Genomic DNA, 26,226 nt, shown 5'->3' with positions numbered 1-26,226 from the left:
GATAGCTGAGTGGAGGATGGATTGGAGTGGGCAAAGACTTGAGGCAGGCAAACTAATCATCAGGCTACTGCAATAGTCCAGGCATGAGGTGATGAGGGATTGATTACACTATAGTGGTGGCAGTTTCAGAGGAAAGAAAGGGGCCAAATATGAGAAATACTATGAAAGCAAATAAAGTACCAGGTTTGGCCATCCTACAGCAGTTGGACTGTTAGCATAAGAATCATGAGGCTATAACTTTAGAGGTGGAAGAGCCATTAGAGACCATTTAGTCTTCTTCCATCATTTTATGGATGAGAAAAATAAGGCCCAGATTGGTTAAGTAACTTGCCCAGGGTCACCCAGCTAGTAAATGTCGGAGGTGGTATTTGAAAAAAAGTCTTTCTAACTCCAAATCCTGCAACTGGAGAGAGAGCCCTTGTTTTTGTTTGTTTGTTTTGTTTTATAAGTGAAAGCAGAGAGGCATTTCATGGAACTAGTAACAGCACAAGTTAAAGAAGAGATGCTTATGAGGGTGGGGACTGACTGGCTGTGGGTGGAGATTATGGTCTCAGAACCAGAGGTGTTGTTGAAAGATATGCTAAATCTTGCTGACACCAGACCTTTGGCTTGTCCTTGCTATATCACAGTGGGATCTGAGCACAGGCAGGTTTTTGCTATCAAGAATTTAAGAAGCTGCAGGAAAATTTTGAACAGCATTAGAACAATGCAAGAGTGTGGTCTAATGACACTAATTCAAAGTCAGTTAATTAGTGCTATAGGGATATTTTCTTTTCCCATTTTACGTGACTAAAGTGGGGAGTTGTGTATATGTGGCCCCTTGAAGATGAATTCCCATTATAGCTGGCTCCCCAGTGAGGGTCTGCAAGGGAGGGAATGAAATTCCAAAAAGTGATGGGTTTAATATACTAGACTGATGCTGGCCCCCTCACCCCTACTTCATTCCCAACCTATCATATCCTATGGCTAGCCTGTCTTGGAGGCAATTAGATGAAGATGAGAAAGGAAGGAGATGATATTTATTATTAAGCACCGACTATATGCCACACACTGTGCTAAGCTCTTTAAAAATATTATACAGTTGGATCCTTACAACAACCTTGTAAGGTAGGTGCTACTGTTATCCCCCTTTTAAAGTTGAGGAAACTGAGGCAATCAGAGATTAAGTAACTTGCCCAGGGTTGCACAGCTAGTTAAGTGTCTAAAGATACCCCATTTAAACTCATATCGAAAGAGCTGTTAAACTGCCTGTATCCTTTGATCCAGTAATGCCACTACTTGGTCTATTTCCAAAGATGATTAGAGAAAAAGAAAAAACCTGTATGTTCTAAAATGTTTGTAGCAGCTCTCTCTGTGGTGGCAAAGAACTGGAAACTGTAGGGATGCCCATCGATTGGGGAATGTCTGATCAAGTTGTTATATGATTGTGATGGAATGCTACTGTGCTTTTGGAAATGATGAGCTCAGCGATTTCAGAAAAACATGGGAAGACTTGCAAGAAATAATGAAGGGTGAAATGAACAGAACCAAGAGAACTTTGTGTACACTAACATTAATATTGTTTTAAGAATGACTTTGAGTGAATAAATTTTACCTATGATTTCCACTCTATACAGTTGCGTGTGAGGCATGTCAGAACCCATCAGAAACATCACATCTTCTGCTTAACCGAACACCCATAATGAAGCTACTGTAAGATTAGCAGAGACTGGATATGTATTCGTTGCCAATCTGGACGTGGGATCTGTGAAGCTATGTTATTCTGAAGGATGGGGCAGCTATTTTTGTCTAAGAGGACTCCTTATATCAACCATAGTATCTACCTATCCCATGTGGCCTGAGGCTTTTCCCCAATAGGCAAATTGGCCCTTTTCACAAAAGCTGTGTGGATAGTGAACCAATGTCACCCTTGGAAGGCAGAGGGTTTTTCAGTCCAGTTATTTTTTGGATTAAGCCTCCAAGGAAGACTTGTCCAATAAAGATGGGTTGATTTTGGACTTAGTTCTCATTTACCTTTTCCTGCCCTTCCTTACTCTTTTCCCAGCATGAATTCGCCAAAGCATTAAGCCCCTCATAAGCTTTGGGGAAACGCTTCAGGTCACCTTCAATTGTCAGGTCATAGGGAAACTATGATCTCCTAGCTTAGTTCAAGTTTTCCTTCTCAGAAAGGATTTGAGGGACCAAAGGATGATGTTGTTGGGAGATGCCTTGCTTTCTAACAGAATGTGTGAAATGAAACTGTTTTTGCACAAGTATGGTGAATGTGTATTTAGCTGGAAGCAAGCTGGGCCAAGGTGAAGAGTCTTTATCCAAACTCTGCAGAAGAAAGGAGCCCCTCAGCAAACACCTTTGAAGGGACAGTCTTGAAAAATCCTCACCATGTTCAGCACTACTCACATGCTCCTGAACAAAGCTAGAGAAAATTGGCTTTGAAATTGTGCTGACTAGATATGTTGCAAATTTATTTACATTATCTGAATTGGTCTCTCACTGCAGCATAGCAATCCTTTTACACCTCTCTAATAATTAACTATCCCAATTATCACCAGCTTTTCCCAACATTTCCAGCAATCCTTGAACCACCAATAGCTCCTCACCTCCCACTTTCAGCTGCAGTCCTAACTCATGTTTCACTGAAGAAATTGAGGTCATTCACCCCAAACTCAGTCTTCTCCCTTCCTTATCTTCCAAATTTCCCCTCCATCCTTCTGGATGACGCTACTGACTAATACCCTTCCTCTACTAGAACAGAAACAGGTCGTCTTTCCTGCTGGGCAAACGTATAGTGCCTAGAGGACCTAAAGGTAGGAAGACCAGAGCCCAGAGATCTTGAGGCCAGAACCCCAGGGTATGAGACAACCAAAGTGAAAATGCTGAGACTTGCTCTTGCACGAGCTATTGTGCAAGAGGGAACCGTGAAAGGCTCATGAAATGGCCAGAGGAGCTGCCAGGACCTTTATTTACTTTGTATGGCGGTGTATGTTTTTCTAAAAATAAATGCTTTCTTTTACAAATACAGAAACAAAAACAACAAAAGCACACACCAGCAGAGGCAGCAGCCCGAGCAGTCGCAGCCCACTCCCCTCCCGCCAGCTCTCCCTCCGCCTCCCTCCACCAGCGCGGAGGTCGCTGACCTCCTTCCTCTTCCACCTCCTTCCTCTTCCACCTCCTTCCTCTTCCACCCCCTTCCTCCTCGGTTTGTTCGTGGATGCTCCCTTGTCTTCCCCTCCTCTCCTATTGTTCCGCCTCTGGACTCCCACCCTTCCCTTTCCCACCCGCTCCCCCTTTTCCCTTCACTCTCCTCGCGCCCGAAGTTTTTGGCTTCCACTTCCACCAGGGAGCAAAGACCTGTCCGCTTTACAAAGTCCAGAACCCTAGAACACTGCTCGACATGGACACGGGTGTGATGAAGGTGGTTTTAATGTCACTCTCACCATTCCGCTACTTATGCGTGGAAAGGAATTTGGAAGCATTATTGGAAAGAAAGGAGACTCGGTCAAGAAAATGAACAAGTGGTGCCCGTATCAACATCTCAGGAGGGAGTTGTCCTGAAAGAACAATTACTCTGGCTGGACCCACCAATGTCATCTTTAAAGTCTCTGCTATGATCATTGTCAAACTGGAAGAGGACATCAGTAGCTCTATGATCAATAGTAGAGTTGCCAGTAGACACCCTGTCACCCTGAGGCTTGTGGTCCCTACTAGCCAGCATGGCTCTTTCATTGGAAAAAGAGGATGTAAGATCAAGGAAATAAGAGTAGAGGGGTGCAGATCCAGGAGGCAGGGGATATGCTACCAAACTCAACTGAGTGGGCCATCACTATTGCTAGCCTCCTGCAATCTATCACTGAATGTGTCAAACAGATTTGCATAGTCATGTTGGAGACTCTCCCAGTCTCCCACAAAAGGCATGACCATCCCAAACCGGCCCAAACAGTCCAGCTCTCCAGTCATCTTTGCAGGTGGTCAGGACAGGTACAGCACAGACAGAGACAATGGCTGCCGTCCCCACACCACCCCATCCATGTGCCTCAACCCTGACTTGGAGGGACCACCTCTACAGGCCTATACCATTCAAGGACCACATGCCATTTCCACAGCCAGATCTGACCAAGCTACACCACTTGGTAATGTAACAGCCTCACTTTCCCATGAGAAATGGCAACACTGGATTCAGTGGTACTGAAGCCAGCTCTCTAGAGCTGAAAGGCTCTAATTTTAGATCTGGCATGGCTAGGCCAGCTTCCCTTGCATTTTTTTCATTAGTTTCCTTGATATTCTTGGTCTTTAGCTCTTCCAGATGAATTTTATTACTTTTTATAGTTCTATTAAATAATTTTTTGGTAGTTTGATTGGTATGGCACTGAATAAGTAAATTAATTTAGGGAGAATTGTCATTTTGGTATTTTTCCAATTGTTTAGATCTGACTTTATTTGTGTGAAAAGTGTTTTGTGATTGTGTTTATGTAGTTCTTGGATTTGTCTTGGCAGGTAGACCACCAAATATTTTATATTGTCTACTGTTATTTTAAATGGAATTTCTCTTTCTTTCTCTTGCTGCTGGGCTTTGTTAGTAATATATAGAGAAGCTGATGATATATATGGATTCATTTTATATCCTGCAACTTTCCTAAAATTGTTAATTGTTTCAAGTAGTTTTTTAGTTGATTGTCTAGGATTAAGTATACCATCATGTCATCTGCAAACAGTAAAAGTTTTGTTTCCTCATTGCCTATTCTAATTCCTTCCATTTCTTTTTCTTCTCTTATTGCTAAAACTAACATTTCTAGTACAGTATTGAATAATAGTGGTGATAATGGGCATCCTTGCTTCACCCCTAATCTTATTGGGAATGCTTCTAGGTGATCTCCATTACATATGATGCTTGCTGATGGTTTTAGATAGATATTATCATTTTAAGGAAAATTCCATTTACTCCTATGCTCTCTAGTGTTTTTTAATAGGAATAGGTGCTGTATTTTGTCAAAAGCTTTTTATGCATCTGTTGAGATAAGATACAATTTCTCTTTTGTTAGATATGGTCAATTATGGTGATAGTTTTCCTAATATTGAACCAGTCCTTTATTCCTGGTATAAATCCCCATGACCATAGTGTATTATCCTTGTGATAAATTGCTGTAATGTCTTTTCTCATATTTTATTTAAAAATTTTTATAGCAACATTAATTAGGGAAATTGGTCTATAATTTTCTTTCTCTATTTTGGCTCTTCCTGGTTTAGGCATCAGAACCATATTTGTGTCAAAAGGAATTTGGTAGGAATCCTACTTTGCTTGTTTTTCCAAATGGTTTATATAGTATTGGAATTAATTGTTCTTTAAATGTTTGATAGAATTCACTTGTAAATCCATCTGGCCCTGGAGATTTTTTCTTAGGGAGTTCAATGATGGCATGTTCAAATTCTTTTTGTAAAATGGGGTTAAGTATTTTATTTCTTCTTTTCTTAATCTGGGCAATTTATGTTTTTGTAAATACTCATCCAATTTCACTTAGATTGTCAAATTTACTGGCACATGGTTGGGCAAACAAGCTCCTAATTATTGCTTTAATTTCCTCTTCATTGGTGGTGAATTCATCCTTTTCACTTTTGAAACCAGAAATTTGGTTTTCTTCTCTCTTTTTTTAAAATTGAATTAACCAAAAGTTTATCTATTTAATTATTTTTTTTCCCATACAAACCAGCTCTTAGTTTTATTTATTGGTTCAATAGTTTTCTTACTTTCAATTTTTTTAATCTCTTTTTTTGATTTTCGGAATTTCTAATTTGATGTTTAATTGGGGATTTTTAATTTTTTGCTTTTCTAGCTTTTTTAGTTGCATGCTCAATTCATTGATCTGCTCTTTCTATATCTTATTCATGTAAGCATTTAGAGATATAAAATATCCCCTAAGAACTGCTTTGGTTGCATCCCATATGTTTTGGTATGTTGTTTCATTATGATCATTCTCTTTGATGAAATTATTAATTGTTTTCATGATTTGCTGTTTGACCTAGGTGGCACTCATTCTTTTAGGATTAGATGGTTTAGTTTCCAATTAATTTTTAGTCTATCTTTTCATGGTCCTTTATTACATATAATTTTTATTGCATCGTGATCTGAAAAAGATGCATTTAATATTTTTGGCTTTCTACATTGGAGTGTGAGGTTTTTAATTCCTTAATACATGGTCAGCTTTTCAGTAGGGAAAAGGTATACTCCTTTCTATCCTCATCCTGTCCCCAGAGGTCTATCATAGCTAACTTTTCTGTTCACCTCCTTAACTTCTTTCTTGTTTATTTTGTGGTTAGATTTATCTGGTTCTGAGAGGGGGAGGTTGAAGTCCCCCACTAGTATAGTTTTGTTGTCTATTTCTTCCTATAACTCACTTAACTTCTCTTCTAAGAATATGAATGCTATACTACTTGGTGCACATATGTTTAGTATTGATATAACTTTATTGTCTATGATACATTTTAGCAAGATGTAGTTTCCTTCCTTATCTCTTTTAATTAGATCTATTTTTGTTTTTTGCTTTGTCTGAGATCATGATTGATACCTCCACTTTCTTGAAACTTTAGCTGAAGCATTCAACATTCTGCTCCAGACTTTTACCTTTGCTCTGTGTGTATCTCTCTGCTTCAAATGTGTTTCTTGTAAACAACATATTGTAGGGTTCTGGTTTTTAATCCACCCTTCTGTCTGCTTCCATTTTATGGGAGAGTTCATCCCATTCACATTTACAATTTCTAACTGTGTATTTCCCTCTATCCTATTCCTTGCCACCCCCCATTTATACTTTTTTTTCTCTTCTTTTACTCTGTCCCTCCTCACCAGTGTTTTCCTTCTGATCATCATCTCCCTCAATCTGCCCTCCCTTCAATCAAACCCCTCCCTTTTTTCCCCTTTTCCTGCCTACTTCCTTATAGAGTAAGACAAATTTCTGTACCCAACGGAGTTTGTATTTTATTTCCTCTTTGAGCTAAATCCAATGAGAGCAAGGTTCAAACAATTCTCACTCCCTCCCTTCTTTCTTTCTACTTTAATAGGTCCATGTAATGTAATTTACCCTATTTTGCTTCTCCCAGGACATTCCTTTTTCTCACCCCTCAATTTTTTTTAATCATCACATCAAAGTCAGCATATGTCCATACTTTCTGTCTATGCATACTCCTTCTAACTGCCCTTGTAGAGATATAGCTCTTGAGTTACAAGTATCATCCTCTCGAGTAGAAATGTAAACAGTTTGATTTTATTGAACAACATGTTTTTTTTCTTTCCGTTTATCTTTTTATGTTTCTCTTGAATCTTGTATTTTAAGTTTGGATATTCTGTTCAGCTCTGATCTTTTCATCAGGAAAGTTTGAAAGTTCCCATTTCATTGAATGTCTATCTTTTCCCCTGCAAGATTATGCTCCATTTTGCTTGGTAGTTGATTCTGGGTTGTAATCAAAGATCCTTTCCTTTCTGGAATATCATATTCCAAGCACTCCAATCCTTTAAGGTAGAAGGTCCAAAGTCCTGTGTAATCCTGACTGTGGCTCCTTGGTATTTGAATTTTCTTTCTGGCTACTTGCAATATATTTTCTCTTTGACCTAATAATTCTGGAATTTGGCTACACTATTCCTTTGAGTTTTCATTTTGGGATCTCTTTCAGGAGGGGATCAGTGTATTCTTTCAGTGACTATTTTACCCTCTGGTTTAAGGGCAGTTTTCCTTGATAATTTCTTGAAAGATGCTGTCCAGGCTCTTTATTTTTTATCACTGCATTTAAGTAGTCCAATAATTCTTAAATTATCTCTTGTAATGGAAGTGTTTTTCATCACTACACATGTCCAATCTGTATCAAATTGCTTGCCCTCTCAATGAGAGTGAGTGGGGAGGAAGGAAGGGAGAGAATCTGGAACTCAAAGTTTAAAAAAAAAAGAATGTTAAAAATTGTTTTTACAGGGCAGCTAGGTGGTGCAGTGAGTAGAGCACTGGCCCTGGAGTCAGGAGGACCTGAGTTCAAATCCGGCCTCAGACACTTGACACTTGTACTAGCTATGTGACCTTGGGCAAGTCACTTAACCCCAATTGCCCTGACAAAAAGCAAAAAAAAAAAAAAAAAAGAAAAAGAAAAATTGTTTTTACATGCAACTGGGAAATAACATACACAGGCAAAATGGCATAGAAATCTAACTTACCCTATAGGAAAATAGAAGGGGAAGGGGATAATCAAAGGGAGGGTGGTGTTCTAGAAGGGAGGGCAGATTGAGGCAAGGGTTAATCAGAATGCACTCTGTCATGCGGTGTGGGAAGGGGAGAGATGAGGAGAAAATTTGGAACTCAAAATCTTGTGGAAGTATACATTGAAAACTAAAATCAATAAATAAATTGAAATGTAAAAAAAAAAATTTAAATCATAAAAAATGAAAGAAATTTGCCATAGCCACCCCAATCTTTAGCAACCACCAGCCTGATAAGTCAGCAGCCATCAACATTAAAGCAAGACCCTCTACCAGCAAAAAGATTATGATTCGTTGAAGATAATGGTTAGAATTTTTTAGCAATAAAGTATTTTTTAATTTAAAAAAAATTATCTCTCCTGGGTCTATTTTCCAGGTCAGTCGTTTTGCCAATGAGGTATTTTACATTCTCTTGATTTCATTTGACTGATTCTTGATGTCTCATAGAGTCATTAGCTTCCACTTGTCCAATTCTGCTTCTTAAAGAATTATTTCTTTCAGTTAGTTTTTGTACCTCCTTTTCCATTTGGCCAATTCTACTTTTGAAGGACTTGTTTTCTTCAGTGGATTTTTTTTATATATGTATTTGGCCAATTCTGTTTTTTAAGGAGTTGTTTTCTTCAGTCAATTTTTGTGCTTATGTTTCTAAGCTGTTGACTATTCATAATTCTTCTGCACAACTCTCATTTCTTTTTTCAATTTTTCTTCTACCTCTCTTACTTGATTATTAAAATCCTTTTAAAATCCTTCCAATAGGACTTTTAAGGCTAGAGAACAATTCATATTCCCTTTTGAGGCTTCACACATAGGCATTTTGACGTTGTTGTCCTCTTCCAAGTTTGTGTTTTGCTCTTCCCTGTGGCCATAAGTAATTTTCTATTGTCAGGTCCTTTCTGGTTTTTTGCTCCTTTTAGAAAGTTGAGCTCTGCTGCTGGGGCACAGGACAAGCAGTACCGAGCTTCTTGTGCTGGCTACCAGGGGTCTGCTCACTAGCTTTTTGTGCCAGAGCCTCAGGTGCTTGTGGCTTGTGCTGGGGGGGCCCAGCCTAGTCGTGACTGTTGTGTCAAGGTTCCAGGGCAAATTGCTTTCTATTCTGGGGCTAGAGGCCTCACATGGCCTGCTGTGCCACTAGCCTGCTGAGCCAAGACTGAGGAGCTTTGGTTGTTGATCTGTGCTGTAGTTTAGCTCCTGCTGGCTTGCCTGGATATGGCCTGTGCTGGGCTGCACTCCTCTTTTACCCAAGTGAGACAGACCCTTCCTGAAATCCTTCTAAGTTATCTTAAGATGAACAGTTGTTTCACTCTCTCTGTGGGTTTTGTCACTCCAGAATCCATTTAGGGGCTTGATTTAATGTTGTTTCTGAGGGAAATTGGGGAGAGCTCAAGCAACTTCCTGGCTTCTCTTCACCATCTTGGCTCCACCCAGTCCCTTAACTGTAAGCTCAACATTTTTAAAACTGAATTTATCCTCCCCCCCCAAACCCATCTCTCTTCCTAGTTTCCCTATGTTGAGTGTACCACCATCTTCCAAGTCACCCAAACTCACAGCCCAGGTTTCACCCTTGACCCCTCAATCTCTCCCCTTCCCTCCCCCCATATCTAATAGTCTTGTTAATTTTATCTTTTTTAACATTTCTCATGTATGCTTCCTTCTCTCTTCTAACACTATCACCACCCTGGTATATGTCACTTAACACCTGGATTATTGCAATAGCTTGCTTGTTTGTCTCCCTGCCTAAAGTCTTTTTCCTCTCCAATCCATTCTCCCCTCAGCTCTCAAACTAATCTTCCTAAAGCACAAGTCTAATCCCATCAGCTCCCTATTCAATCAATTCTAATGAATCTCTATTATTTCCAAGATTAAATACAAAATTTTCTTTGGCATTCAAAGCCCTTCATAAACTGGCCTCCTCCTACCTTTCCATTCTACTTATACTTTAATCACCCATGTGCTCTGCTATCCAGTGACACTGGCCTCCTTGCTGTTATTTCTTGATTAAGACCCTCCATTTCCTGACTCAGTGTAATTTCACTAGCTAGAATTCTCGTGCCTAGAATTCTCTTCTTTGTTATTTCTGCCTCCTGGCTTCCCTCTACAAAAAGATTTTCCCTTAATACAAGTGTCTTCCTTCTGTCAATTACCTCCAAATGTTTTGTTTGTAAATAATTGTTTGTGTTTTGACTCACAGTCTAATGGACTGTGAACTCCTTGAGGACAGGGTCAATCTTTTGCCATTCTTTGTATACCCATACTTAATGATGCCTGGCTTGTAGTAGGTGCTTAATAAAGGTTTGTGGATTGTTGACTAACAACAAAGTTCTTAGGGAAGGAGATATTCTAACTGGTGGACCTGGGAATATTGGGGGGGATGTCAACCAATTAATAAACCAGTTATATGGAATGTAGATCAAATTTTCTTTGTCTGACTCCATGAAATTCCCTAAGTGCATAAGCAGTACCTTAGACTCATATCTAAGCACTGAGACAAAAGCTAACCATACACTAGTCTTCTAGTATACAGTTCCTGTAGCTCTTCAGGTCGATAGATTTGCTTGAGGTGAGATTACATTGCTTGATGTCTTCCTCCCTCACTTGCTTTTCCTTACTTGGAGGTTCCACCTTGAACAGTAGTGCATCTCTTTCTCCCAGGCAAACTCCAAGGAATACTATGATAAGAAATGAAAGATGGCCCTCAAGTGTCCAAAATATCTTTAATTAAATTCAGTACTTTTCCTTTTGCAAAATGCACAATAATGCCATCTTCTCATTACTAGGTGAGGACTGTGGGTGGAAATAATTAAAAATAAAGGCTATAAAATCAGATTAAGGATGGAAATTTGTACTCTTAGAGAGGTAATTGAGGGGTTAAGTGACTTGCCCAGTATCAAACAGCCATTATGTGTTAGAGGTAGAACTCGAACCAAGTTCTTGGCTTTGAGCCCAGTGTTCCGTCCATCAAGCTGCCTCTAGGCATGAAAGACATGATGCCAAAGCAAATTACTAAAAGGCATTTTAAGAACCACTCCAGTGTCTGTGCCAAGAAAACTCCAAATGGGGTCACAGAGAGTTGTCATGACTGAAATTACCCATCAAGAACAACAAAAACTCTTTGTTTTAGTGTTGGCCGAAAATTTCTAAATGTGGCCAGTCATCTTCAAGAATCTGAGTCACTAGTATTAACACATATTGTATAATGCTTATATCTACTGTATACATGACACATTATAGTTCAAACATAGTTTCTATTTTTCTATATAGTATTGAATTTTGGTAAAGAGGAGGCCAAAGGATCCTAGTTGAGCTTCAAATGGAAATTTAAAAATATAAATTCAGAACAGGTGTCAAGAAGATTTTCTACATGGTGATGAAAGACTGAAGAATCACTGACTTCCTCAGGAAAATGGTAGTATAAAAAGAACACAAACTTAGTATTCTCTGTGCCCTTTACTTGTTCCAAACATTTTTGCTTCTGAGAAAATTATGTCTACATGCTTTATAACTATGTAAACTACATATTTCTTAACATATAAAACTCTTTGGGAGATAAGATATGTCTCTATAAACTGGACTCTGTTAATAAAATTCTGCTTTTAGAAAATAGTGAATTCTTTTGAACAGGGCTATCTAATTTGCTGTTAAAACCACAGCAAGTTAGAGCAATAGATACATGAGGTTTCTATCCATGAACACAATAAAGATATAACTAGATCTAAAACCACAAAAAGCTATAAGGTATGTATTCTAAAGATGAACGACAGGCAGCTTTTTTTTTTTACTCCGTTGCCATGGCTTCAATATAACACTAATAATGCTTCCTTACATGCTTTCAAGACAATTTCTTACATACTCATAAGATGCAGTTTAAAACATTAAACAGAATTGTTGCATACTTCCTGCAATTTTCCAAAGTTAAATCATTATTTAAAAGGAAAATAACTTGATATAAATATATGTTAGGACTATTTGCACTCCATTATATTGAAACAGCTCTAGATCAAGCAAAATGTTTTTGGGGAAAGAAAATAAAAGGGGAATTATCATTTTTACTAAATTTTCTAAGTATAGAACTTCTATTCCTTTCTATTCTATTACCCAAAATGGAAATTAAATTAATATACTTTTTTATGAAACCCATTTTATGTTAATTTTTAGTGAAAATTCATTGCAAAAAGACTGAAGTAAGACCCTGAAGTTCAATTTAATTCAGCAAACATTTTTTACACCCCTTTTATCCAAGTGATGAGTGTAGTGGTTAGAGAGCTGGCCCTACAATCAGGAAGACCTGCGTTGAAGTCCCTCTCTGACCCAAGCTTGTTTGACCTTGGCCAAATCTTTTAATCTTTGAATGTTCTAGGCAACACTCTGTGGTTGCAAATGGCAGAGCAGGTGCCAGTCTGGAGCTTCACTGGGAATTCTTAGAACCAATGAAGTCAGAACTCTGGTCCAAAAAGAAAATGTACAGAACACTGTGCCTATGGATTGAAAGGCCACAATTAACAGCTATGGCCTCAAAGATGGACCCAAATTTTCAAGAACTGGTTCTTGGAACCAACAGGACCAGTTTTTTGTTGTCTGTTAAACTGAAGGGAAGCTGTTAAAGAAAAAGATAAATCATCTCTAAACCAGAGTACCCACTTCTAGATATTTGAGAAGCTGTGGAATTGCTTAAAAATATAATAACTGCATTAAAAATATGATTTTAGACAGCTAACTTTTCCAAAGTATTATAACCAATTTCTCCATTGGATGTCATGATTTTTACAGCAAATAAGGGAATAATCCTTCTTATTGGTGAGCTCACTTTAATGCCCAGTGATGGTAGCTTAAGAAGGTCAGCGGTAAGTAGTCTTTTACACTCAGGGATGACAAGGAGACATTGCAATAAATTTTGGTTTGATTATGTTTTTGTAATGAGAATTGCTTTTGATTAAAATTTTGGAAAATATAATCATATACTATGTCCACATTTCTCTTGGTAGACTCTTTTGAGCTAGATAAACATGTTCATAAAGCACACACAGCAATATGCATATTAAGAAATAATGTTTAAAAGGATGTGCCAAGTCTCCTAAAAATTGTGTTAATTTGTCATTTGTACTTATTCAGCACCTGATGTCACTGATAATATTTTCATAAATGTATGTTGCAATCCTGCTATGCCTTGGTAAATGGTCTTTGTAAATTGCTGTGGTCAAAAAAAAGAATCTGTCCTGGTGACCAACTCTCCAAACTTAAACTGGATGACACAGTCAGTCTCTAGGCCCATGAAGTAAAGGCTGTCCAGTGTAACCATGTTATAGGACATGTTGTCCAAAAGGCACAGAATGGACTTTGCTTAAGACCTAAGGGGAAAAAATTGATTCTGTTTTTTTCTTTTTCTAATCTGTATGATAAAGGTGGTCATAAATATCTTTTTTTGAATATACAATATATATTGCTATCTGTAGATTATCTATGTGTAGTCAGGTTAGGCACAGTTCACATGATGAAGCTAAAAATGCTTCCAACAAAGGCCTTAAGAAACAGAAGTGCCTAGGACCTACATGGATGATATTCTGAGCCTGATTTGAGTTTGCACTCAGTGGCACAGCCAATGTTTCACAGGGTCACCATGATGAAGATTGAGAATATGACTTCAGTGGAGATTTGCCAATTGTAGCTAAAGGAACAAATGGTAAGGAAAATATGTGTCTGAAAGGATTCTAAATATCCTTTGTCAATATATTAAGAAATTCTATCTGTTTTGCTGTTTCTGTTTCCCCACATCTTCTACCTATCTTCTTTAGCACTGGAAACAATCAATTTTGTGAGAATTTTGTATATCAATCAAATTATATCTTTAGATGATCAGTAAATTGGACAAAGATTTGATTGAGGCAGTGTGGGGCAGGAAAAAGCATTGAATTTGGAATGGGAAGATCTGGATGAAAATAATATCTCTATGTTGAGGTTCAGTATCTGCCCACCTAAGGCCAAAAACTGTTGAGGTTTCATGATGTGTTGTGGTGGAACTATCTCAAAGAATTCAGAGTCAGACCACCTCTAGTCCAAGTATACGCATTTATTGAGATTGACACCTCTCAGGAAGTGGGCTAAATTCCAAGAGGAACCAGCTGCTGCAGAGAAAGCAAGATGGATTTTTATAGGGTAAAGATGCAATTACATAACAGAAATTTACATAGAATATAGGAATATGATTAATATTAAAAAGGCAGGAGGAGTTTGGTAAGGGATTAGGTAATGGAGGAGGGGTCCTAGCTTCAGTGGAACTGCGCAGGTGCTATTGTAGGGTGGGCCCCTTTTACGGTTTGGTGGTCAAGCATTCTGGTCATGCTGCCCTCCAATTGGCTAGCTATTGTGGTTGTGTCTGGCTGAGATAGATGAGGTGATTGTGATTGCACACCTGTTTTGTGAGAAAGGGTTTCTGTGGGGCAGTGCTGGGTTTCTGTTTCTGTGGGAACTAAGAGTTCAGGGACAAGCCTGTTGTTCTAGTGAGCAGTGAGGCATAAGTTAGGACATTGGTGGGGGAAGGGGGAGGGAAGGAAGCTAGGTATGGTGGGGAATGAAATTAGAATATTGGGGCTGGGGGCAGCTCAATTAGGACTCCATCACCTAATTTTGCCTCTTTGGGCCTTTATCTGTAAAATGAGAAGTTTGGACAATGTATCGTTTAAGGTTTACTTCTATAAATCATTAGAACTGAATTCTAGAAAGGTTTGGTGAGATTTGGGAGCTTTTAAGATGTACTACATGTTGATAACCTAATATATAATTTTTAAATGACTTCTCATGTTTATGTAGCTTTGCAGTTGACAAAGAGTTTTCTTCATGGCAATTTTATGTAGTAGGTTCTGTCATCATAATTTTTTTCATCAAAAACTGAGGTTCAGAGAAATCAAGTGATTTGGCTGAGATCATTCAGCTTAAAGTATAGAGCAAAGACAAACACAGGACATTTGACTTCAGGTCCAATGTTATTTCCATTGTCCGATAGCATACGAGACTATCTGGCTGGAGACCCCGGGATGGAAGAGCAATAATGAAATTCGTGAATCGGAGTTCAATGTACATTATTAGTAGTAGTAGTAGTAGTAATATAATTACTCTTAAAGTTATTAGAGTCCATAAGTAAAAAAAGTTTTTCCATCTTCAGAAGCATATTTGAATTCAAACATTTTAAAGTAGAATAAAGATCTTTTACCAATACCAGTGTGCATCCTGCCTTAACTTATCCTTAATTGAAATACTCAAAGGTGCCAGGGTTCTATTTACCCCTAGGTTGATCCATGTGTAAGGAACTCTTATTTATTCCTAATTAAAATGAACACACACACACACACACACACACACACACACTCACAGCAACAACCAAGCAGCCCACAAAATAAAGTAAGCACCAATATTTAAGAGCCTAGTGTGGTCAATCTACATTTTTGAAAGAGGATACTAAGTCCTGTTTGGACCACAGGACCTCCTGTGCTTTATGAATGCCCCAAATCAAGATTGAAAGGATTAGTCTCAGACTCGCCCATTTTCTTGCAGTTTCCTTTGTTGTAATAACAATAATTCATTATTTGATAAATTCACATGAGTTAAATTTCCTATGAGCATGAGTTCTTTCTCTAATCTTTACATTAAAAATGCTTTCTCCCTTATGGTCAAAAAATTACACTTGGCTAAAACTGTATAATAGCTAACATGTATGATCATCTATTTTAAGGTTAAGATTAAAGTCTAACTTAAATAAACAAAAGACAATTCTTCCTACTAGAAGGAAGGAAGGAAAAAAACATTTATTAAGTGCTTACCATGCAGGCACTGTGCTAAACAATTGGGATATATATATACACACAAACAAAAAGAAAGACAGTTCCTGTCTTTTTTTCTTTTCCTGATCTGTTCCTGACTTTCTCTGTACTATTCTTCCAAACCTTGTCCCTTCTACTGCTGGCTTATCCTGGAACTTTCCTCAGCTCCTGGGGCCCTCTTACCCTAGAATGAGAGATGGAATACAAGAAAATATATCAAGTCTATATTAAACACCAACTATATACAGAGTACTGTTTTGCTAGGAAGATAACAAAGCAAGGTGCTTGCTCTCGAGAAGCTTATACTGTATTTAGGGAATAAGACACTAAGCTAGAGAAGTGTGATGCACAATATTATATAAGTACATTAGACAGTTTTAAAATAAAATATAAGGTATGAAGGAGAAGATCATTGCCAATCAGAAGGATCAGAGAAGGCCTCTTAGCAGGCATCTGAGTTGGGCTTTAAAAGAAGCCTAGGGAGTCAATAGATGAAAAGAGAGAAGTTAGTCCAGGTATAGTAAAAGCCTGAGTAAAAGCAAGAAAGTGTAAGAGTTGAGTGTTTTGTTGAGTTGGATAGATTAAGGGAGGAAGCAATATGGCATAAGGCTTTAAAGATGAGAGTGGTGTTAGGTGTAAGGAAAGCCTTGTATGCCAAGTAAAGGAGTTTGAATTTTATTTTCTAGGCAATAAGGAACCACTGAAGATTATTGAGCAGTTGGAGAAATTTTGAATGCTGTGGATAAGTCCACTTACTTTGGAAATATATATATATATATATATATATATATATATATATATATATATATATATATATATATATATATGGCAGTATACTTGGAAGATGTTATGGTAATTAGGGTGGGACTTTTTTACTGTTTTTTCTTTTGGAGCATTGATATAATCAAGTGCCTTTGATGAGTCTGGCCTTTGTTTCTTTGATTAAATTGGGAGTCTTTGATGATCTGCTTACATCAAGGGAAAGCCTAATTCACATAGGTTTGAGTCCAATGGTTGTGCCACCCTTTGACCCTGAACAGGGTATATAAACTCAGAGGTTAGCATTTTGTTTGGAGCTCTAACTTACTGGCAGAGTGTTGTGTGATTTGATCAGACAAGACTCTGGGTAGCCACTTTGAAACCCACACCCCACCCCCATCCCCCCACCCCCGCCCCGCTTTGAAAAAGAAACCCAGATGTTGGTGTTTCTCTGGTAACTATGTATAGTGTGATTTTGTTAGGCAGAAATGTTGATCTGTTTATATTGCCTTTGTTTGTAATTTCTGTTTGCATTTGCTCTGAAGTTCAGGGTGCTGGCTTTTTCCCCTGAACTAAGTCAATGATATATGTATATTTAATTAAAGTAAGATTTTTAATCCCTTAAAGTTGCTTTCCTTAGAAAAGCTGATCAAAAAGTGTGCTAGCAGCTCTCCTGTATGCTAGTGTTGTTGGTCTTTCACCTCCACAGCAGCTGCTAGCAACACTGTTGTTACAGAAAGAGGTACACATAAATGGTTAGGTTAATGTATGCATTGACACAGCTAGGTTTGGGTGGCTCTGAGAGTGTGAGAGAGAAGAGGCATTAGGCTGCCTACCAAACTGAAGGTCTACAGAGCCATTGTGTGATGTCATCATTTTACGCCTGTGGAACCTGAACAGTTTCCATCCTGAACATTCCAAATATGAACATCACCATGCCAAGAAATTGAACTGTTTCCATTTGAATTGTCTTAGGAAGATTCTGAAGATTCCCTGGCAAGATAAGATACTGGACACGGAGGTCCTTTCTTGAGCTGAATTGTCAGGCATTCAAGGTCTCCTGCAAGAGTATAACTCTGATGGGCTGGTCACATTGTTCAAATGCCAAATGTACATTTGCCTGAAAGATTATTTTAAAGAGAATTCACAGAAGACAAGTGCCCACTTGGAGGTCAGAAGAAGCAATACGAGGAGACTCTCCAAATCTCTCTGAAGAAATTTGGTTGTGAGACATGGGAGGCACTGGCACAGGACTATCCAGCAAGACATCCCTGTATCACATACTCTATGAACAAAGTAGAAATGGCTGTAACTCAAAAGAAACATGAGATGCACAATTTTAGAAACATGTCCAATCCAAATGTTCATGCAGACTATTTGTTGCCAACAACTGGTAGAGCCTTCCAAGCTCATGTTGGTCTGATCAGCCACGGCTGGACATGTTGTACATTGACCCCAGCATAGTGATGTCATTTTGGTCCTTTTCAAGTACAAAGTACAACAACCAACCAACCAGCACTATCTGTATTGGAGAAATGCTAGAGGGCTTTCCAGTAGGTTTAGGGTAAATCAAAGATGAATGAATGGATGAGGGAGTGAAAAAGCATTTATTAAGTGCTAACTATGAGTTAAACACAATCTTAAGTACTAATGATACAAACAGAAAAAATGATGTAGCTTCCATTCTCAATGATTTTATCCTCTGATTGGGGGAGACAACTCATATAAGAGTATTCAGTGATAAAGTGGCTAGCAAGGACCAGTGGTCCATAGGATACATCAGGTCAGTTGGAAGGTCCCCAAGAGGCTGGAGGATATAGTCCCAGGGTAGATAATAAGGCCTGGAAGCCATTAGGACACAGCAGTAATACATGTGGTAAGGCCTGACAGTCCTCTGTCTTAATGGAAGGATTATAGTTGGTAAATTCAAGCTCATTCAAGCTGCTTGAGCAGCCATATCTGCTGTGCAAGGCAGGTGGGTAGATCTGAACAACCTAGCCCTCCATAACCTGGAAACAAAGAATAGGACTGAGTGACTGAGTTGAGTGGGGATTCTGGTGAGAAAAATGATTATTTTCTTATATTAATCACTAATTTTACACATGGGATCCAAAGATCCTCTATTTGATTATTAACCAGTTATTAGTAGGTTAGTTATTAGTAAGCTTTTTCTCTTTTTACTTCCTCACTCAAAGCCTAGTCCTTGTGAAGGACAGGACTGACAAGGAGCATTCTCCTCAGCCTTGAATGAGACCCCACCCAACTGGGAGAGTTTATTGCTGATTAAAGGGTAAAGAGAAACTAATGTAAGTGAATTCAGGCACATTGTTCAACAGGTTAAGTGGTCTGGATGGAAATGGATTCCATTGTCCAGATAGCTGGAGGTAGGTGAGCCTCATCAAGCCACATCCTCAGCAGGAGGAGCTAAAGGATTTTTGCCCACCTCCTCATTAATATTTCCACCCTTTCATTTATTATTAACCAATCAGAGTTGATTTTCACCCTCAGGGACATCCCCTTTTCCAAAGGTATTTAAACATTCAATGGCCTCCATGCACAGTCTTTGGTTATGAGAGAGGCCACTGACCTCAATTTATTGTGTATTTGTTAGCCTGATTAATAAATTGTTTATCAATTATCCAGAGACTCTGTTTCTAGGACTTTTCATTCATCTCACTGGCTTCCCTACTATAGGACTGTGAATGAAGGGATCATTGTTTACTCAGGAGAAGGAAAGGGAAAGCATCATTGGCTGAAAGGTTAGGGGAAGAAGAGCCCCTATTATGGCCGTTTCTAACTGATACACTCTAGAAGTTGGTGAGGGGAAAGGAAGGTGTGGCCAGAATGGCCTTTGTTTTCTTTGGGTGGCTCAGTTTATCTCATTGGGCCTTGCTGGATGCCAGGCTTGCTGCTCCTCTTCCAGGGCAGGAAGCCAGAGACCCATGCCTGTGGGCAGAGAACTTCCTGTGTGACCTCTTCCAGGGCAGGAAGCCCACAGACCATGCCTTGGAGCAGAGAACTTCCTGTGTGATGAGTCATGGGCCTGGCTGAGGGGAGGTGTTGACTCCAGAGCCACACCCTGTTGGGTGTTAACCTAGGGGAAGGGGCCAACTCAAGAACCAATTGGCCCTGGTCATTCAGGTGGCACTTGATGATGTCAAAAGCTCTATAAGAAGGGAGAAGACAGCTTGAAGATCTCTCTTTCCTTTTCCGGTTGGCGTGGGAGCAGTGGCGAGCATGACTCTGGGCCAGCCCTTGCTCTTGGGCTGAGCTCAGATGTTGGTAACTATGAATTGTATTGGGTCTGTCTGTTGATATTTGTAATTTGTTTGTATTTTGTTCTGAAGTTTGGGCTGCTGGATTTTTCCCCCGAACTAAATGAGTGTTGCCTGTATGCTCCCCTGAACTAACTGAATGCTGGATTAAAGTAAGCTGGTCAACCCCTTCACTGTGCTTTCCTTGTTTAAGCAGATAAAAAGAACCTGTGCTTTCCTGGTGTGCCGGCAGCCTCCTGGGTGCTTCTTATGCCCCCACAGAAGCTGCTAGCTGGATTGTTAAAACAGAAGGAGAAGTGAAAAAAAGGGAACTGACACAGGCCTGGCCTCACAGTGACCCATATCATGGTGGCAAAAAAGTGAGAGGAAGTATCATCCTCCTGGCAAAATTTCTCACTACCCCAGCACAGTACCATACCACCATAGCACCACCACGGCACCACTGCTAGAGAAGCAAATAGCTGGGGTAATTAATAACTACTTTTAGCATGAAAAGTGGTGGTGCCTCTTTTCTCAATGGTAGAAATTCCTTTGGGACAAAATAAAGCAGTGATATAGTTAAACTCTATGTCACTGGAAAAGGAGAGCTACATGGAACCCACAGACCATTGTTAATCCTTCCACGGAAAGAAACAGCACATGTGTGATATATGATTGTGTTCAGCAATAACAAATAACATCCATTTATCAGTGTAGTTTACCTTTCTCTCTAGGCCTACCCCTGATCCAACTCAGAAGAAGCTTCCCCCCCATAAGTCATGCAGTTATGTCCCGCTCTTCGTGACTCAGTGGACCATACTGTCCATGGGGTCTTTTCGGCAAAGATGCTAGATTGGTTTGCCATTTCCTTCTCAAGTGGATTAAGGAAAACAGAAGTTAAATGACTTGCCCAAGGTTACGTAACTAGCAAGTATCGGAGGCCAGATTTGAACTGAGGTCTTCCTGACTCAAGGCCCAGTGATATTTCGGCTGAGCCACCTAGCTGCTTCCTAAAACCTATTCCTCCCAAATCCTTCCCAAATTTGACAATTTCAGCATTACCTAGAGATGAGTGGTTAGACGCTAAGCACATTTAAGTGTCTAAGAATAGACATAGGTGACACTCTAATACAAAGAAAGAGCATAAAGGTGATTGAGCTTTGAAAATTAAAACATGCGCATTGGAATAGTAAAGAAACAATATAGCTTTATTAAATTAATTGTGCCTTATTCTTTATTATCTCAACCCATATCTTCACCAATGCAAAAAAAAATTACCATACAAATTGGGTAAAATTTTCCTCTTTCCTGTGGAAAAAAAACACTCTCTACTTTGTTACTAATAATTCTGACATTGTATCAAAACACAGTAATAGGTCATGTAGTGACTAATGGCAACATTACCTAACTATAGACAATGACAGAAAGGTGCTGCCATTTCAGTTACGAAATATGTTTATATTGTGTGGAGAATTATAAGCTTCCCCTTTGTGGCTAAGTGAAGAGGAGAAAATGTAAAAACGGGGAAGAGATTGCTTCCTTCTTGTGATTTCTTTAAATACTGAAAGTGTTTTATCCAATTTCGTGGAAAACAAAGATGATCTTTGGTAAACTACCAAACCAAAGAAGTGAATGAATGCTGAACATTTCAGGTAGATCATTAATGAAAATGATAAAATAGGGCAGAATTTACTTAATAGCATCACATTTAAATTTTTGCCTTTTAGAAGCATTGGTTTCTAAAAGGAAATAGCCTGTGTTTTTAGTGTTCCATAAAGTCTCGAATATAGTACTTTCTACATATAATAAAGTAAAAATTGTTATTTTAGGGGATAACTATCTCTGAAAGTAGCTAAATATTTAACCTAATATGCTAAAAAGATCGCAAGACTCCCTAAGAAATATTATTTCTAAGGGGCCTCTTTAAAATAATAAAAAAGATCCTCTATCTCTAAATAATTTGTTAGGTTTATAGTGTCAGGATCTCCATGCCAAAACCACCCCTCTCTTTTTCCTTTCTTTTTTATGATTAGGAGATACCCGGTTTTGCAGAGCTAAGACCCAGCAATCAAGCTGTGCCCTGAGCTTGGCATAACAACAATCCTTTGGGCTCACCCTCTGGGTGAATTCTGCTGCAACCAAATCACAGAACTAATGGTCCCTGAGCTCAAGCAAGCACCAGCAGGCCTGGGCATGAAACCCTGCTATTAATGGACTTTTTGTCACTAGACAATCTTGCCTGACTGTTGCTGTTACGCCTTATCACTGTTGCTACACCACAGTTTTATTCTTTGTTTTGTGTGTGTGTGTGTGTGTGTGTGTGTGTGTGTGTGTATGTATGAATGAGTTTAGCCTCATTGCCTTGGATCTCTTCCTAGAGGAAGCCCCAGCACACGTGTCTAGTTTCCCTTCTCCAAGAGAACAAAGAAAGCTTTTTGCTGATGACCACTATTAACTCTTTGATTTTGTTATATGTCCTTTTATTTTATTTCTTAGAGTTAATTGTGGTTGTGATAACCTGTGTAAGCTCTTTGATATTTTCAGAGTTAACAGCAGTTGTAAAACCTCTGTGACTCTTTGGCCATTTGTTTTCATAGCTGACAATAGATTTTTCCTTTACAGGAAATTTTTTACTTAATAAATGAGTACAATTCAGTGGAACAAATGTGACCAAGGTCAGTAAGTAGTTAAATGTTACAGTAGAATCACTATTAAAATTTCTTGGCCAGATATGGGGTTCATCTTTTTAAATGTAATCTCTATCTAATGACCAACAGGATGGAGGAGTAGATATTTTCTCTGTTCATAATGACCTCTTAAACCTCTCCAAAATATGAATTATGCACAAGAGACAAAGCAATTGGAGCTGTCCCTATGGTCTAAAATGCAAAGAATCCTGTAGAGGTAAGAATCCAATGAACTAACAGCAGAGAAGGCTAATCACTAATTCGTAATGTACTCATGGAGCACCCCGTCCTTCAAAAGCCTAATTCTAATTTGGAACTCAAAAACTTGTGGAGCTGAGTGTTGGAAACTAAAAATAAGAATTTATTATTAAAAATACAAGGGAAAAAAAAGCCTGACAGACACTATAGCTTCTAGAGAAATTACTCCCCCCCAAAAAAACCCAGCCCAACAAACCCTGAACACCATAATGAAAGAAATAATACATGAAAACTGTTTGAAAGTTCTGAACTAAGAAAACAGATTTCCAATCAAAAGAATCAGATTCCTCTGGGAGTAAAAAAAAAAAAAGTGCTGCAAATTCCAAGACACATAGTAACTAAATTAAGTAAAAAACAACACATTCTGCAAGCAACTAGATAAAACCTTCAACAACAAAATGTAAATGACACTATACCCCCTACCCCGTCCCCAACACTCCCCAAGGCTGCAGAAGGGAATGAAACAGTGTTCCAAAGAGCAAAGGAGTTCAGGATGTCATACTCTGCAGACTTGAGCCTAACCATTAATAAAAAGAGATGGATGTTCAATAAAAAGAGGCATTCAAAGCATTTCTAGAAAGAAAACCAGATGTGAGCAGATTATTTACTTTGCGAATATTCCAGAAACTGAAATACAAGAAGTGTAAAGAAATAGATCATCCCAGGAAGGCAGAAATAGTGAAATAAAATATGTGGGAGTCAGGGAGTAGGGAGAAACCCTAGAAAGATACACACATGTGTAGGATTAAAAACAACATCCAAATAACAGCAGAAAGACCAATAACAGATTTCTTTCTAATACGAGGAGATGAGGTAAATTAATGGGGCTGTGTGTGTGTGTGTGTGTGTGTGTGTGTGTGTGTGTGTGACTCAGTTACATAATGGAAGGGCACAGAAAAAGTGGGCAGAGAGGAAGAAGATAGAGGGAGATGTTATGGACCTTAAACCAGATAATGATAAACAGTGAAGGGGTAAAAAAAAAAAAGTCCTACAATATCTCAGGAAGAAAAGTGCCTACCGGACAGTAGATAAGTTGGCAAAGGACAACAAGGAGAAAGAATGGGGGAAATCTAGATTCATTGGTGGCAGGGGGTTTCCACTGAAAAGAATTCCAGGGGAAGGGGGAGAAATTCTATGAGAGTTGGTGGACCTTACAATGAATAAAATTTGTAGAGATTTGATGTTTAGAGAGATCACTAGAGAGTGTTTTGCCTGCATGGACTACATCCATCCTTCCTCAGAAAGAGAATCAGAGCCTCTATGGTTTGACATTCAGAGGGATTAGATGCCATGGACTAATGGAGATTTTATGCAAAAAGGGAAAAAATGTCCTTGAGGAAGGCAGGAATAATGATGAACTGCACAATTAGTGACCCAAGAAAATTCTTGTTGGGAGAATAATTCTACCTTCACTATCTCTCTCAGGAATTTATACTCTTAAAGAGTGAGGAACAACAGAATAAAAGATAGGGGGAAAATCTACAAGTCAATAATATAGAAATTGCATACAAAAAGGAACTTAACCATTAGAAACTTTAATTCCATGAGGAATACGGAGACTAGAGAAGGAATAAATAAGAATAAGGGTTCTAAATCACAGAATAAATGTCTATGATAGAGAAGATAATAATGAAGAGAAATAATGAAGAAAACAAAGTAAAAGAAATATTTATTTTGGGGACCACTAGGTGGCTCAGTGAATAGAGCACTGTCCCTGGAGTCAGGAGGACCTGAGTTTAAATCCGGCCTTAGACACTTGACACACTAGCGCTGTGACCTTGGGCAAGTCACTTAACCCCAATTGCCCTGCTTTCCCCCCTTTGAAAAAGAAATACTTATTTTTAGAAAAAAGTGCAAGAACTATGTATCAGCTGAATCCGAAAAAGCAGACATTTGAACTGACCTATCAGAAGAAACAAAAACAAAAATTCACACATAAAGATAAACAAGGAAACTACCTAATGCTGAGATAATAAACCAATATCAATATTATACTTTTTACTCTAAATACCTTAGAACTCAAATTAGTAAAGGAAAAATTAACCAAATTACAAGAAGACATAGAAAGTAATAATATAGGTGATTTAAATGTCCCTCTCTCAGTTTTTGACAAATATGGGAGAAAGATAAACTGAAGGGAAAATAGAGAATTGAGTTGATTGCTGTAGAAACTGGGTCCAAAAGATCTGGGGCATCTTCTAAATGGTGACTATTAAAGCATTTCTCAGCAGTGCATGGGACTTTGGCAAAAACTGACTGTGTAGTAAGGTATTAAAAACATTCCAAATTAATGGAAGAAAGGCAGAAATAGTAAACATATTCTCTCAGACCATAAGTCAATAAAAATAATAATCAGCATGTATCCAGGAAAAAGCAGTAACTGTGTGATTCTGACTCCAAGAGTGGGACAGGATTGCAAATGCAGTCTTTAGCCAAGTCTTTAGGTTATAAAGGAATAACTAAGAACCCCAGACTGAAAGGGACCCTGAAGTTCTGTTAAATCAAACCAAAAGAACTTTCCAGTGGACTGTTAGTGGCTGAGTCCAGAACCAGGCTACTGAAACTCCAAAAAGAGGCAAACAAAGATGTGATGCTAAGATCCAAATCCAGGTCAGGAAACTGTAGAAGTCAGAATGTTGCAGTTTTGGGTGCTGGAAACCCCGAAATGTGAGGGTACAGGGGCTTTCTTTCAGTCAAAATAACGAGGTTTACTTGTGACACCAAAACAAGCGGGCTAGATCCTAAGTGAATCTGTGCTATTGTAATGCCAATAGGAGAGGGCAAGATTCTTAGTAAATCTGTGCCCTTAATGGGGTAAGATTGGTACTTATATACAAGAGAGTGAGAAGATAGGATTAAGGAGTGTTAAATAACCTGGGGTGGGCCAAATGCATATAATGAAAGGAGTTAAGTGGTCTGGGCTGGGTCAGAGAGTCACAGCGAAAGGACAGTTAAAAGGATTATTGAGCATCCAGGTAGGCTGGGATGGACCAGATGCCTCAGGCAAAAACAAGGTCTTTTCCTTTTAGAGGTCCAGGTTCCATCACCCCATTAAGAACAGGTAAGGGCAGCAATCCAAATTTGCCCTGAATCAGACTACTTTGGGAATGCTAAAAGCTTGCAGGTCCACAGTCTGAGCTGTCCCTGAGATCCTGGAATAAATCAAAACTCAATACCCACAAGAAACCGGCAGCAGGACCAGTGCAGATATTTTATCCAGAAGTATAAAGAGC

General features: G+C 38.7%; 1 pseudogene; it reads left to right on the top strand.

The window, feature by feature from the left end:
* Positions 1 to 544: 544 nt before the first annotated feature.
* On the top strand, positions 545 to 4,186 carry LOC118832071 (annotated as a pseudogene).
* The last annotated feature ends 22,040 nt before the right edge of the window (positions 4,187 to 26,226 follow it).

The sequence above is a fragment of the Trichosurus vulpecula genome, chromosome 9, assembly GCF_011100635.1.
Source record: "Trichosurus vulpecula isolate mTriVul1 chromosome 9, mTriVul1.pri, whole genome shotgun sequence".
Taxonomy (NCBI): domain Eukaryota; kingdom Metazoa; phylum Chordata; class Mammalia; order Diprotodontia; family Phalangeridae; genus Trichosurus; species Trichosurus vulpecula.
This window is presented reverse-complemented; position numbering and strand designations above follow the sequence as displayed.